The sequence below is a fragment of the Oncorhynchus tshawytscha genome, unplaced genomic scaffold (assembly GCF_018296145.1).
Source record: "Oncorhynchus tshawytscha isolate Ot180627B unplaced genomic scaffold, Otsh_v2.0 Un_contig_2276_pilon_pilon, whole genome shotgun sequence".
Classification (NCBI taxonomy): domain Eukaryota; kingdom Metazoa; phylum Chordata; class Actinopteri; order Salmoniformes; family Salmonidae; genus Oncorhynchus; species Oncorhynchus tshawytscha.
Genome location: NW_024608404.1, coordinates 8,653 through 21,653, shown reverse-complemented (window position 1 = coordinate 21,653; position 13,001 = coordinate 8,653). Strand labels below are relative to the sequence as shown.

Genomic DNA, 13,001 nt, shown 5'->3' with positions numbered 1-13,001 from the left:
TGTCTAATGTCAAACATATGAAATTTGATGTCAATCAGGGCAGCTCTCTAAGCCCTGGACTCTTTTCTATTTTTACAGAATGGCCTGCCACTGGCATTAAACAAAGTGTTGTTTAAGTGTCCATGTATGCTGAATGCAATGCTATTTCTCTGTAAACAAATGAACAACAGACTTTCAGCATGCTTATAGAGAAGAGCACTCAACATGTACTGCACTGACACAAATGACTGATGACTGGTTGAGAGAAATTGATAACAAGAAGATTGTGGGAGCTCTATTGTTAGATTTCAGTGCAGCCTTTGATATTATTGACCATAACCTGTTGTTTAAGAATGTCTGTGCTATGGCTTTTCAACCTCTGGTTTTAGATTGTAAACCATAATGTGGATTCAGAGCTATCTATCTAATAGAACTCAGGGTTTTTAATGGAAGCTTCTCTAATGTCAAACATATGAAGTGTAATGTACCGCAGGGCAGCTCTCTAGGCCCTCTACTCTTTTCTATTTTTACCAATGGCCTGCCACTGGCATTAAACAAAGCATATGTGACCATGTATGCTGATGATTCAACCATATAAGCATCAGCAACCACAGCTAATGAGTTCACTGAAACCCTTAACAAAGAGTTGCAGTCTGTTTTGGAATGCGTGGCCAGTAATAAACTGGTCCTGAACATCTCTAAAACTAAGAGCATTGTATTTGGTACAAATCATTCCTTAAGTTCTTGACCTCAGCTGAATCTGGTAATGAATTGTGTGGCTGTTGAACAAGTTGAGGAGACTAAATTACTTGGCATTACCTTAGAGTGTAAACTGTCATGGTCAAAACATATAGATTCAATGGTTGTAAAGATGGGGAGAGGTCTATCTGTAATAGAGATGCTCTTCTTTTTTGACACCACACTCCAAAAAGCAAGTTCTGCAGGCTCTAGTTTTGTCTAATCTTGATTATTGTCCAGTCGTGTGGTCCAGTGCTGCAAGGAAAGACCTAGTTAAGCTGCAGCTGGCCCAGAACAGAGTGGCACGTTTTGCTCTTAATTGTAATCAGAGGGCTGATATAAATACTATGCTGCCAGTCTCTCTTGGCTAAGAGTTGAGGAGAGACTGACTGTATCACTTATTTTTATAAGAAACATGAATATGTTGAAAATCCCAAATTGTTTGCATAGTCTGTAAGGGAATTCTGCCCTATGTGCACAGAAGAGACCACAGGAAAACTTCTTTGATCAGAGGTTAGTTTGTTTAATAAGGATTGCAACCCGGAGTTTACACTTACAGCAATTTGCAAGCAAGACACTCAGTTCAAAAGATGGTGTTTTCCCTTTTTATCCCCTACTGAGGATCACCCCACCCAGGCTGATGTCCCTTAACTTTAATACCATATAAGTTTGTGTGTATGCATTGATATGGAGGCTACGTTTGCCTTTTACAAAATGTATGTAGTTCTGTCCTTGAGCTGTTCTTGTCTATTGATGTTATGTGTCATGTTTTATCATTGAATAAATGTTGTTTCCATGTCAAATTAAAATACATCTTTAACATTGATGAGCCACTATCTTCATCCCGAAACTAGCAACATTAACTATCGTCTATAGTTATTCTCAGTAACATTCCTGGCCTTATGAAATCCTAGATAAATACCATGTTCACCCCAGTTTTCATGTCTTTGGTTATGCAAACATTTGTTTATTAGATTATATTTCTCATTAAGATGAATATTGTTTTAATTCTGTATGGGTCACGCCTGGCTTTGGTCATGTGTTCCCTTATGGGTCAATGATGTTAATTAGAATGTAGCAATGATGCTCTCTCCTCAATCACTTACAGTTTCTTTGGAAAGTATTCAGACCCCTTGACTTTTTTCAAATTTTGTTACGTTACAGTCTTATTCTAAAATGGATTAAATAAAACAATTTCTTCAACAATCTACACAAAATACCCCATAATGACAAAGCAGAAACAAGCTTTTTTATAAATGTTTTGCAAATGTATTAAACACAAAATTATTTACATAAGTATTCAGACCCTTTGCTGAATGAGACTCGAAATTGAGCTCAGGTGCATCCTGTTTCTATTGATCGTCCTTGAGATGTTTCTACAATTTAATTGGAGTCCACCTGTGGTAAATACCAAAAAATGTCTGCAGCATTGAAGGCCCCTGTTTTAGCCCCCTGCAGTAAAAGGTTATTTGTGGAGTAAAATGATCTGTTTAAGTCATTAGTAAAGGGCACATCGTTCAAGAATACAGTTATCTTTTATTTTGTGGTCTATATCCTCTCAATCATTTATTCCTTCATAAACCGAAAACATATGTACCTAAACACAACATGTGTTCAAGGGCCCCTCTAGGTTCACGACCTCTTGACCATTAAATCTGGATAGCTGACAACTATTTTTAAAAGGGTAAAAATTATCTGTTTAGGTCGTCAGTAAAGGAAGCATAGTTAAAGAGTACAATGAACCTTTCAAAGAGGATGGTGTGAGGCCTCTGGGGATTTTTTTTTTTGGGGGGGGATTGACTGAGACATCCCCCGGACATCTCTTTTACTGGGGGTAAAAATGATCTGTTTAGGTCGTTAGTAAAACAGATGTTTTCAAAGACACCTGGGAGTCCAGGTTGTTAATTATTTTGTGTCCATATAGTTCCCCTGTGTGCAAGGGCCCCCTAGATTCACAACTTCTTAACCCTTAACATTCCCAGCCAAGGGGAGAGACAGAGGGAGAGAGATAGATGGGGAGAAAGAGAGAGAGAAAGATTTAAATTCATTGAAAGTAAATTAAATTTTCTTTCAAACCTTTTATTTTATTCAAAAACTTTAGTACAGTCTTTTAAACATACATATTACAATTATTAAAGTTTATTTACTAAGTTTATTTACTTTATGTTTATTTACTAAAGAACTTGTAGCAACACCACATGGCAACAACATGGTTGCAACCCCACATAACAACATGGTAGCAACACAACATGGTAGCAGAACCACATGACAACAACATGGTAGCAACACAACATAACACAACATGGTAGCAGAACCACATAACAACATGGTAGCAACACCACGTAAAAACAACATGGTAGCAACACCACATGACAACAGCATGGTAGCAACACCACATGACAACAACATGGTAGCAATACAACATGGTACAACAACATGGTAGCAACACCACATGACAACAACATGGTAGCAACACATGGTAGCATGACAACAAACAACATGGTAGCAACACCACATGACAACAACATGACACCCAACATAACAACAACATGGTAGCAACACAACATGGTAGCAGCACAACATGCTACAAACATTATTTGGCACAGACAAGAGCACAAAGGCAAGAAGGTAGAGACAACAATACATCACACGAAGCAGCTACAACTGTCAGTAAGAGTGTCCATGATTGAGTCCTTGAATGAAGAGATGGAGATAAAACTGTCCAGTTTGAGTGTTTCTTGCAGCTTGTTCCCATCGCTAGCTGCAGCGAACTGAAAAGAGGAGCGACCCAGGGATGTGTGTGCTTTGGGGACCTTTAACAGAATGTGACTGTCAGAATGGGTGTTGTATGTGGAGGATGAGGGCTGCAGTAGTTATCTTAGATAGGGGTGAGTGAGGCCTAAGAGGGTTTTATAAATAAGCATTAAACCAGTGGGTCTTGCGACTGGTATACAGAGAGAACCAGTTTACAGAGGAGTATAGAGTGCAGTGAGGTGTCCTATAAGGAGCATTTGGTAGCAAATCTGATGGCCGAATGGTAAAGCACATCTTGCTGCTCATTGTATCCTACCATGACTATATCCAACCCACCCCATGTGTTGTCACTATCATGTATCCTAACATGACTATATCCAACCCTACTCCATGTGTTGTCACTATCATGTATCCTACATGACTATATCTGACCCTACTCCATGTGTTGTCACTATCATGGTATCCTATGACTATATCCAACCCTTACTCCATGTGTTGTCACTATCATGTATCTACCATGACAGATCCAACCAGTTTACATGTGTTGCACTATATGTATCCTACCATGACTATGTCCTATAAGGAGCATGTGTTGCACTATCATGTATCCTACCATGACTATATCAACCCACTCCATGTGTTGCCACTATCATGTATCCTACCATGACTATATCCAACCCAACTCCATGTGTTGCCACTATCATGTATCCTACCATGACTATATCCAACCCAACTCCATGTGTTGTCACTATCATGTATCCTACCATGACTATATCAACCCAACTCCATGTGTTGCCACTATCATGTATCCTACCATGACTATATCAACCCAACTCCATGTGTTGCCACTATCATGTATCCTACTTGGCTGAAGCTTTGATCCAGTGGAAGAAGTATTGAGGAGCAGGGAGGTTAAAGGTCACTTCAGGATACAGCTGTTACTCTACACTATCCCTAGATAATACAGTAATGAGAGAAAATGTATAGAATATTTATGGCTTTATAACATCTCTATCTAATCCGTTTTATTTAACCTAATTCCATTTTCTCCATTTAGTTTTTCCAGGTTTCTGATTTGTCCCTGTTTGTCTGTTTTTCTCTCTAAATCACACTGTTAATAGAAAACAACAACATTGGATGTTCTAAGTCCACAACAACACTTAAACCACATCAGGAGAACACGTTTGAAGTCTGAGAAAAATCTAAGACATGTTCATTTTTGTGTGTAGATACCCTTTAATTGAAGTGACACCAGCAAGAGCCTTGCTTGGTTAGTGGTGTCTCTGTAGCACACATGTGATTGCAGAGTCTGCTGAACAAATCACTGGATTGATGCTAATAGTCATGGTATCATTCTGCCAGGGAGGCATAGACTACTTTGTAGTTAACATTTAATTGACAAGGTTTTTGGGAAAGCTTTTCCATCAACCAGAAGATAGTTGTCATTAGCATCATCGCTAACAGCTAAACATAGTGGTAGACAAATGCACTCAGACAGGGGCATTTCCTGGCTGTTTCCTCTTCAGAAAGTTGAAGGAAAATACAAATCACTGAGGCTAATTTAACGATGGCTTGCAGGCAGTGGGTTCAGAATAACGATGACAAAAATCGAATACTCTTTCATCTGTCACCTAATCCTGTCTAACGGGCAGGTCAGCCCTGGAGGAAAGTATTGCCTGTAAGAAGTAAGAGAAAACATAACATCTGGTTCTTTTTAAATTTCTTCGCATGACATGGCTTGCCAGAATAAACATTGTTATTAATATTTTTCCAAACTGCGTTACCCACTCCAGTCAGCAGAGAGCGATATGAGTCTTTCAGGTGATGCTGCTTGCGTGACGTATAATCTAGTGGACGGAACTGGAGGCTTCTTCAACAGCGACAAAAGGCTTCTGATTCAACGAACGTGTTGTTTTGCTAGCGAACATAAAGTTGAGTCTTTGAAGCTCTTTAGACCAATCGTGTGTATATTACTCTTAGTGTTTTGAATATAATTATGTTTACCCATCTACTAGTTCATTTTAACGTCATTTGCTCGTTAAATTAGCAAATGTGTTACTAAATTGATACTGCATTAGGCTAATCGACCGGAGCATGAGCTCACAAAGCTCGACCGAGAAAGAAGCTCTGGTGAAAGGAGAGGAAGAAGCTTTCAGGATGAAAAGGGAGGAAGAGGACGCTATCACATTGAAAGAAGAAGAGGATGATATTACAGTGAAAGAGGAAGATGGGAAAGAGGTTGTCAAAGTGGAAGGGGAGGAGGTAGAAGCTTTCAGAATCAAAAACGAGGAAGATGCCATAACATTGAAAGAAGAGAATGTAGTGAAAGAAGAGGAAGAACCTTTTAGAGTAAAAGAGGAAGAGGAGGCTATCTCAATAAAAAGGAGGAAGACGTTTTGGGAGTGAAAGCGGAGGAGGCTGAAGATCAGACTACCACCAGTGAGTACTGTCTTAAAAACAGGGACACTATGTAGTTCTTGAAATAATGTATTGTTTTAAAGGGGCATTCTACTTCAGTTCTACACTTGAATATGTTGTTCAGTACTGTGGGAATTGTTTAAGGGATAATCTGCCATTGGTACATATGTTTTTGGGACTTCGATGTATTGAATTCTCATTCTCCATGTGGTCTACATTAAAGTTCACCTCATCTAATATAACAGGCTTTTAAAATCTACTTAAAATATCAAAGGGATGTAAAAGGCACCCATTTTGTGGAAATGACCCTTTACATTTGCAACACAAACAATATTTTACAAAATCATGATGGAAGTGGCCATTTTTGACATATTCATGCCTCTTGATTGTAATAGACGGTCATAAGTTTACCGTCTGTTTGCTGTTCTCGTTCACACAGGAGAGAGACGTGACTATCGTGGATCCTCTGGGGAGCATCAACAACATCCTGATGCTGACGAGGAAGAGAAGAGTCTCTCCAGATCAGAACACCAGATGGTACAGCTTGGTCTGGTCTAGCATACAGCTTGCTCTATCGGGGTCTGGGCTGGATTTCTGTAAAGCACTTCATGACAACAGTGGCATCAGCATCCATAATGATATGTGTCTGTGTCCCCTCTTTATGGTTACCAGGACAACGCTAGCCCTTCCTCCCTCCCGGAGTCCCCGTGTCGTACCTCTTCCAGTAGCGCCTTACTGCTGGGTATGAAGAGGTTGTCTGTGCTGCTGGTGGACTGCAGGAAAACAACGGGGCTGAGTGGAACTGTGAGAGGAGGAGAAGAGAAGAAAGGATCAGATTTGACACATCAAAGTAAGTGCTGTAGTTCAGTTTGAACAAATAAAATACAATCTGCCCACTGGTATCTGTTACCAGGACAACCAGCAGAGTTCTGTTAGTTGACAGGAAGATAGACTGGTGGATATGGATGTTATGAATATCATAACACTGAAAAGGATTCTACCAATGAAAAGAGAGGAACCAATAGACCATATAAAACCTTGATAAAAGTTAGCTTTAGAGAGGAACTAATAGACCATATAAAACCTTGATAAAGTTCGCTTCAGAGAGAGAGTTTCAAGATGATCCAATGTAAGCTGCTTGTTTTACAAAAACTTTTCCTTAAAAATGATGACCTGACTTTTTTCAATCTTTACCAACGACATGCCAACGACATTTGAGTAAAGCCAGTGTGTCTGTATGCGGATGACTCAACACTGTACACGTCAGCTACCACGGAAACTGAAATGACAGCAACACTTACAAAGAGCTGCAGTGAGTTTCAGAATGGGTGGCAAGGAATAAGTTAGTCCTAAATATTTCAGATTACCTTAAATTACATGGCCTACTATGCTAATTCTGTAGCGGTATTGTTAGAGGGGGGTAAAGAAATATTTTGTTGGGGCGCCAGGCAGGTATTAACCCTAGTTATTAAAGTTAGTTATTACCTATTATAACATTATTATTATTATTAAATATTATAAAAACTGAAAGGATGAGAGTAGAATAGAGTAGCGCTTCCAGACACATTCTAAACATGGAGTCTTAAAGGAGGACTGTAGCATCTAATGATGAAACATTATGGAAAGTCTTAATGATGGATTATGGAGTCTTAAAGGAGGATCTGTAGCATCTAATGATGAAACAGGAGTCCACTTAAAGATGGAGTCTTAAAGGAGGAAAGCACTGTAGCATCTAATGATGAAACATTTTGGAGTCTTAAAGGAGGACTGTAGCATCTAATGATGAAACATTATGGAGTCTTAACCTGTATGGGAACGGGGTTCTGCCGCCAACAGCCAATGAAATTGCAGGGCGCCAAATACAAATCAACAGAAATCTCATTATCAAATTTCTCAAACATTCAAGCATTAGGCACCATTTTAAAGATAAAAGTCTTGTTAATCCAGCCACAGTGTCTGATTTCAAAAATGCTTCACAGCGAAAGCTCCACAAACGATTATGTTAGGTCACCACCAAGTCACAGAAATACCCAGCCAATTTTCCAGCCAAAGAGGAGTCACAAAAAGCACAAATAGAGATAAAAATGTGTCACTAACCTTTGATGATCTTCATCAGATGACACTCACAGGACTTCATGTTACACAATACATGTGTGTTTTGTTCGATAAAGTGCATATTAATATCCCAAAATCTCATTTTACATTGGTGTGTTATGTTCAGTAGTTCCAAAACATGCAGGGTTAACTTCAAGGAGAGCGGTTCAATTGTTGTGAAGAAGGCAGAGAGCCACATCAATTTACAGAAATACTCATTATAAATGTTGATGAAAATACAAGTGTTATGCATGGAACTTTAGATAAACTTCTCCTTAATGCAACCGCTGTGTCAGATTTTTGAAAAAACTTTACGCATCTGCAAGCATACCATGCAATAATCTGAGTACGGAGCTCAGAGCCTAAACCAGCCAAAGAAATATCCACCATGTTGCAGTCAACATTAGTCAGAAATAGCATTATAAATATTCAAAAGTTACCTTTGATGATCTTAATCAGAATGCACTTGGGGTAAAGAATTTTCCACAATAAATGTTTGATTTGTTCGATAAAGTTCATATTTATGTCCATAAACATCCTTTTGTTAGCGTTTGGTAAGACAAATCAAACGCCTGTGCAACTTCCAACAGTAAAGATCCTGAGAATTCCAAAAAGTTATATTACTGGTCGTATAAACATATCAAAACACAGCCATATATAGAATGGTACAATATTTAGGATGTTTTTATCATAAGTTCAATAATGTTCCAACCAGGAACCATTGAGAAATATTTTGGGTCCATGGACCAAGGCAACTTTGCCAGACCTTAATTCCTATTGAGAACCCCTGTGGCCAAAACAAAGTCAAAGAAGGTTGACATCTAGTGGAAGCAAGGAAAACCCACCAATTCTGACAATATCCAAGCATTGATTATGCAAAATGGGAAATCAAAAAAGGATGGAAAAGGTGACAATGCTTAACGAATGCACTGGTCTGTGTGTATACTGAACAAAATATAAACAGCACTTTCAACGCATTTAAGCTCATATAAGTCATGTCATTGTAAATAAATAAATTAGGCCCTTTGGACACATGACTGGGCAGGGGAGCATTTGGTGGGCCCTGGAGGGCTTCCATCATTCCAGGCCCACATCAGGATGAGTTTTTCCCCAAAAAGGGCTTCATCAAATAAAACAAAACTCTGTTGGTCTCAGACGATGTGGAGGGCTGGCGTCTGTTAGTAATATGGTCTGTGGTTGTGAGGCCAGTTGGATGTACTGCCAAATTCTCTAAAATGATCATTGGGAGGCTTCTGGTAGAGAATTGAACATTCAATTATCTGGTAACAGCTCTAGTGGATATTCCTGCAGTCAGCATGCCAATTGCACCACCTGGAAAGTCTGGATGAGACATCTGTGGCATTGAACTGTTTGACAAAGGGATGTACAAATTTGTGTGGCAACAGAATTCTCCCCAGCACAATGGAAAAATTACTGGAAACTCAACATTTGTTTGAAAAATCACACTAAGATTGTTTTAAATTTTTTAGGTTATTGAGGGATCTGATTAGGATTTACCAGCTCTGAAACATCAACACTGACATTTGGATGGTTTATCATGTGGAGGTTTCATTCGGGTCTCTATTTTTCTTTAAACACTGTCTTTGGCAGGAGAAAGACCAGACTCAGAGGAACCAGAGCCAGGGATTTCCAAACAATCAGCAAGAAGACACCAGTGCTCTTACTGTGGAAAGGGTTGTAAATTGGTTAGGGGCCCTGAAACTGTTGAGAGAATACACACAGGGAGAAGCCTTACCATGCTGTGTGGCAAGTGTTTTAACCAGTCAATGAAAAACAGAGAGAATACACACAGGGAGAAGCCTTACCACTGGCATTTTCCAACCCTCCCATGCTGATCCATCAAAAAACTCCGTAACCTGGGTTCATGCTGTTGGAACAAGTGCACCATTTGCTTTAAACCCAACCCAGCAAGTGTTTTAACCAGTTAGGGAGCCTGAAACAACATGAGCTAGTACACACAGGTGAGAAGCCTTACCACTGCTCCCAGTGTGGCAAGTGGTTCAGCCAGTCAGGGGATCTGAAAAAACACAAAAGAATACACACAGAGAAGCCTTACCACTGCTTGCAGTGTGGCAAGTGTTTTAACCAGTTAGGGACCCTGAAACAACATGAGCTAGGACACACAGGTGAGAAGCCTTACCACTGCTCCCAGTGTGCCAAGTGTTTTAACCAGTTATGGACCCTGAAACAACATGAGCTAGGACACACAGGTGAGAAGCCTTACCACTGCTCCCAGTGTGCCAAGTGTTTCAGCCAGTCACGTTATCTGAAAAAACACGAAAGAATACACACAGGTGAGAAGCCGTACCACTGCTCCCAGTGTGCCAAGTGTTTCAGCCAGTCACGTTATTTGAAAAACACGTACACACAGGTGGAGATTTCATTCGGGTCTTTTTTACACTGCTCCCAGTGTGGAAAGTGTTTGTGGCAGAAAGTCAGGACACCTGAAGCTCATGAGGAACTAGTACACACAGGGGAGAAGCCTTACCACTGCTCCCAGTGTGGAAAGTGTTTCAACCAGTCAGGGAACCTGAAAAACACGAGAGAATACACACAGGGGAGAAGCCTTACCACTGCTCCCAGTGTGGCAAGTGTTTCAACCAGTCAGGGATCTGAAAAAACACGAGAGAATACACACAGGGGAGAAGCCTTACCACTGCTCCCAGTGTGGAAAGTGTTTCAACCAGTCAGGGGATCTGAAAAAACACGAAAGAATACACACAGGGGAGAAGCCTTACCACTGCTCCCAGTGTGGCAAGTGTTTTAACCAGTCAGGGAACCTGAAACAACATGAGAGAATACACACAGGGGAGAAGCCTTACCACTGCTCCCAGTGTGGAAGGAGTTTTAACCAGAAAAACAGCCTGAACCAACATGAGAAAATACACAGAGGGGAGATGCATTTACCACTCCTCCCAGGGTGCAAAGCTTTTGCCCATTTAGGAAGCCTGAAAGAACATGACACAGAGGAGAAGGCTTACAAAAGCTTAGATTTTGGGAAAACATATTACTCATAACAATCACTTAAACGTCATTAGAGAATCCACACAGGAGAGAGAAATTACTTCTCTTAGCGTGTATATTGATATTTCACATCTCATTTTTCTCACAACTCATCAGAGAACATACACAGTGCTCCCATTGTCTTATATTGTTGACTGATAATGTGTTGACCTGTTTTTACCAGATGAAATTGCTTCTTCCAATTATTGATAAACATGTACCTGTTAAGAAACTGACTGTTAGATATGTTAAGGCTCCATGGATTGATGAGGAATTTAAAAACTGTATGTTTGAAAGAGATGGGGCAAAAGGAGTGGCTAATAAGTCTGGCTGCACATCTGGCTGGCTTACATACTGCAAATTGAGAAATTATGTGACCAAACTCAACAAAAATAATCAACTTTATTATGAAGCCAAGATCAATGATATAAAGAATGATGGAAAAAAACTTGTAAAAAAACATAATGAAAGAAAAGCAGTGCAAGTATTGAATTTTGTAAAGTTAGTGTGGGAGAGGTGGAAAAATTGTTATCGATCAATAATGACAAACCTCCTGGCATTGACAACTTAGATGGAAAGCTACTGAGGACAGTAGCTGACTCTATAGCCACTCCTATCTGACATATTTTTAATATGAGCCTAGAGGAAGGTCTTTGTTCTCTTGCCTGGAGGGAAGCCAAATTAATCCACTACCCAAGAGTGGTAAAGCGGCCTTTACTGGTTCTAACAGCAGACCTATAAGCTTGCTGCCAGCTCTTAGCAACCTGTTGGAAAACATTGTGTTTTACCAAATGTAATGCTATATCTCTGTAAACAAATGAACAACAGACTTTCAGCATGCTTACAGAGAAGGGCACTCAACATGTACTGCACTGACACAAATGACTGATGATTGGTTGAGAGAAATTGATAACAAGAAGATTGTGGGAGCTCTATTGTTAGATTTCAGTGCAGCCTTTGATATTATTGACCATAACCTGTTGTTTAAGAATGTTTGTGCTATGGCTTTTCAACCTCTGCCATAATGTGGATTCAGAGCTATCTATCTAATAGAACTCAGAGGGTTTTTAATGGAAGCTTCTCTAATGTCAAACATATGAAGTGTGATGTACCGCAGGGCAGCTCTCTAGGCCCTCTACTCTTTTCTATTTTTACCAATGGCCTGCCACTGGCATTAAACAAAGCATGTGTGTCCATGTATGCTGATGATTCAACTATATAAGCACCAGCAACCATAGCTAATGAAGTCACTGAAACCCTTAACAAATAGTTGCAGTCTATTTTGGAATGCATGGCCAGTAATAATCTGGTCCTGAACATCTCTAAAACTAAGAGCATTGTATTTGGTACAAATCATTCCTCAAGTTCTAGACCTCAGCTGAATCTGGTAATGAATTGTGTGGCTGTTGAACAAGTTGAGGAGACTAAATTACTTGGCATTACCTTAGATTGTAAACTGTCATGGTCAAAACATATAGATTCAATGGTTGTAAAGCTGGGGAGAGGTCTAGCCATAATAAAGAGATGCTCTGCTTTTTTGACACTACTCTCCACAAAGCAAGTTCTGCAGGCTCTAGTTTGGTCTAATCTTGATTATTGTCCAGTCGTGTGGTCCAGTGCTGCAAGGAAAGACCTAGTAAAGCTGCAGCTGGCCCAGAACAGAGCGGCTGTCACGCCCTGGCCATAGAGAAGCTTTTATTCTCTATTTTGGTTAGGCCAGGGTGTGACTAGGGTGGGCATTCTATGTTCCTTTTTCTGTGTTTTTGTATTTCTTTGTTTTTGGCCGAGTGTGGTTCCCAATCGGAGGCAGCTGTCTATCGTTGTCTCTAATTGTGAATCATACTTAGGCAGCCTTTTCCCACCTGTTTTTGGGGTAGTTGTTTTCTGTATAGTTGATGTGCCTTACAGAACTGTTCGTTCTTCTCTTTGTTATTTTGTTTGAATGTTTTTTGATTAAATAAAATTCATGAACACTTACCACGCTGCGCTTTGGT

The 13,001-nt window shown here is 39.9% G+C and overlaps 1 non-coding gene across 1 annotated transcript; it reads left to right on the top strand.

Annotated features, from left to right (window-relative positions):
• Positions 1 to 5,322: 5,322 nt before the first annotated feature.
• Positions 5,323 to 9,639, top strand: LOC112233560. Its single transcript, XR_006081595.1, has 4 exons — positions 5,323 to 5,910; positions 6,329 to 6,426; positions 6,562 to 6,739; positions 9,595 to 9,639. It is a non-coding gene; the product is annotated as an uncharacterized LOC112233560 (transcript).
• The last annotated feature ends 3,362 nt before the right edge of the window (positions 9,640 to 13,001 follow it).